Source organism: Dipodomys ordii, unplaced genomic scaffold (genome assembly GCF_000151885.1).
Source record: "Dipodomys ordii isolate 6190 unplaced genomic scaffold, Dord_2.0 Scaffold117, whole genome shotgun sequence".
NCBI lineage: Eukaryota > Metazoa > Chordata > Mammalia > Rodentia > Heteromyidae > Dipodomys > Dipodomys ordii.
In genome coordinates, this window is record NW_012267333.1 from 2,110,128 (window position 1) to 2,113,486 (window position 3,359).

General features: G+C 39.4%; 1 protein-coding gene across 1 annotated transcript in view; it reads right to left on the reverse strand.

Moving 5' to 3' along the window:
- The window catches only part of Ms4a2 (membrane-spanning 4-domains, subfamily A, member 2), a 22,260-nt gene that overhangs the window by 4,670 nt on the left and 14,231 nt on the right, over positions 1–3,359 (reverse strand). The window lies entirely within an intron of this gene.

Here is a 3,359-nt window from a genome sequence, read left to right on the forward strand (position 1 = left end):
TTTCTCCTTCATTCTTCTACTCTTCTCCCCATGATCCTACCCTCCCCTCTTGCAAGTACTTATTTTGTTGGGCTTTGACCTTTTTAAAGAAGTATACTATTTGCACTCTCCATAAAGTCTATTGCACTTTAGTTAATTCATTTGTAATTCCTTGCTTACCACCCAGTGCATTTATTGTAGATTTGTAGGCACATTCTAGCTCCCACAAATGAGGCACACCATGCAGCCTCTGTTTCTATGGGTCTGGCTCACTTTGCTTAATATCTTTTTTTCCAAGTCTTTCCATTTCTTTCCTACAAATGGTACAATGTCATTCTTTCTGATGGATGACTAGAATTCCATTGGATATATATATATATATATATATGCTATATTCTCATTCATCTGTTGAGAGGCATCTGGGCTGATTCTATATCTTGGCTATCATAAACACTAAAGCTACCAGCACAACCATGTTCATTGCAGGATTATCTATTATAAATATATTCTTAAGTGAAATTTTAATTAAATAAGTTTTATATTAAAAAATTATAAAACCTTTGGGACAGCAGTAGGATGGCATAAGAGAAAATCTGTTTCCAGAATAATATGTAAACCATAAAAGATGACATTTATGACCCAGTAATGAGTAAAGTGAGGTTGAGAGATATAAACTATTTAAGGTAAGCTGTTATTAGCTTAAAATTTGTTGTTCTTATAACTATGAGGTGTTTATAATCTCCATGGTAACAGTGAAGAAAATCACCACAGAAAACACATGGAGGGCTGGGAAGGTAGCTCAGTGGTAGAGTGCTCGCCTTGCATGCTTGAGGCCCTGGGTTCGACTCCTCAGCACCACATAAGCAGGAAAAAAAGCCAGAAGTGGCACCGTGGCTCAAGTGGTAGAGTGCTAGCCTTGAGCTGAAGAGCTGAGGGACAGCACCCAGGCTCAGGGTTCAGGCCCCACAACTGGACCCAAAAAAAAAAAAGAAAAAGAAAAGAAAAGAAAAAAAAACACATGGAAAACAATGAAAAAGCATCATAGCATTGGCAACATACAGCTCAGTGAACTCGAGGACATCCCTAGTACAATCGGAGATATTAACTCAGATGCACAGAACCTCCTGGTATATAATCAGTAAAGATAGTGTTGAACTCAAAACATTGTTAGCCAACTAGATATGATCATATGTTGCTTCATCCAGGAAGAACAAAACATATTTCTTTCAAGCTTCTCTTTGTTGAAATACTCATTAAGATAAGCCACATTCTGGATCATATAAGAAAGCCTAACAGAATTGAATGCACAGAAATCATGCAATGTCTCCTCTCAGACCATAACAGAATTGGCCAGAAACCAAATCTAGAAACCTAATGACCCCAAACTGTGGAGTGTCAAGATTAAACAGTACACTTCTGCGTGTGTGTGTGTGTGTGTGTGTGTGTGTATGTGTGTGTGTGTGTGCGTGTGTGTGTGTGTGTGTGTGTGCATGTATGTGTGTGCTGGTCCTGGGGCTTGAACTCAGGGCCTGGTGCTGTCCCTGAGCTTTCTTTTTCTTTTTCTCAAAGTCATACTCTCCCAATTGAGCCACATGTCCACTTCTGGCTTTTTTTTAGTGGTTAAGTGAAATAAGAGTCACATGGACTTTCCTGCCTAGGCTAGCTTCAAATCAAACTTCTCAGATCTCAGCCTCCTGAGTAGTTAAATTAAAAGCTTGAGCCATCAGTACCCAGATGAACAATATACTTCTAAATTGCACATGTCAAAGAATTCATCTGTAAGAAATATGTCTTAATTTGTCTTTATTATTAGTTGTGACTTAACATATATTGATAATATAAAGGGGTTTCCTTGTGATATTCCTATATATGTACTCAGTGTACTTTGAACAAATTCACCTCCTCCATCATATTCCTATTCCTTCTTTCTTCCCATCCCTGTGTCAAACAGCATTTCGTGGGCTTCATTATGCTATCTGCATGAGACTACACAGAAAAAGAGGAAATACTTTCATATAACATAGCAAATAATTTAGAGTCAGAAACAATTATGAAGATGTGATTCATGATCCAGCTTCCTCTCAGCTTTAACTTAAAGTTCATTAACAAAAGATGGGACCGTATTATTCCTCTAGACTTTTTTCTTCTGTCTCTGGCATCATTTAGAAGTTGTCTAACTTGAAAAAGGGTTAGTGGAATTCAGAAAACTAATCTGGTCCTTGGCATTATTTAATTGATGCTGGATTCTCAATTATCTTTAATCACTCTTTCAACCTCATATGTAAATGCAAACATAAACAAAAAAATCAAGTTGGAGAATTCCAATTTATTACATAAATACTAATAGTTGAGGATACAAACTACAAAGCCAGGAATAATTATAATATAATGTGTCACAGGATAAAGTGGTTGTGGACAAAATAGTAGATGAATAGATTTGCATTATATGGTTCTTATAGAGAAGACAACTGTTAAGTGGAAATTTAGAAAGATAACTCCAAGCAACAAAGAAGAATGCTGGTGTTATGTTCTGTGTATGCCTGAAAATGAGTGAGTACGGAAGAAGGGACTGAAACTTACAAATTAATTTTTTCAGTGTCTCATGGACCTTTTCTTCCTAGCCTAAAATATTAACTATACCTTCTTTTAAAAATATGAACAGCAGCGAAAGTAGTTTGCTTGGCTAACTTGTTTTTTTGGTTGATGTGGGGCCTGAACTCTGGGCCTGGGTGTTGTCTCTCAGTTCTTCAGCTCAAGGCTAGTCCTCTACCACTTGAGCCACAGTGCCACTTCCAGCTTTTTCTGCTTACGTGGTGCTGAGAAATCAAACCCAGGGCCTCATGCATGCCAGGCAAGCACTCTACCACTGAGCCACCTTCCCAGCCCCACTGGCATACTTTTTGTTCAATCTCCTCTACTTAAAATATTCTGTTTTAGCCAGGCACCAGTGGGTGGCTCATGCCTGTAATCCTAGCTACTCAGGAGGCTGAGATCTGAGAATCATGGTTCAAAGCCAGCTTGGGCAGGAACATCTATGAGACTCTTATATCCAATAAACCACTCAGAAAACCCGAAGTGGTGCTGTGGCTCTAGTGGTAGAGCACTTGCCTTGAGCTGCTCAGGGACAGCGCCCAGGCCCAGAGGTCAAGCCCCATGACCGACAAAAAAAAACAACTGTATTATTGCTCACATACCCCCAACTCTCTCTCTTTGAAATGTGCTTACTGTCTGCTCCACCTAAATAATGTGCAAGTAGGGACTGGGAAGGTGGCTCAGTGGTAGAGCACTTGCCTTGCATGCCTGAGGCCCTGGGTTCGATTCCTCGGCACCACATAAGAAAAAAAAAGCCGGAAGTGGCACTGTGGCTCAAGTGGTAGAGC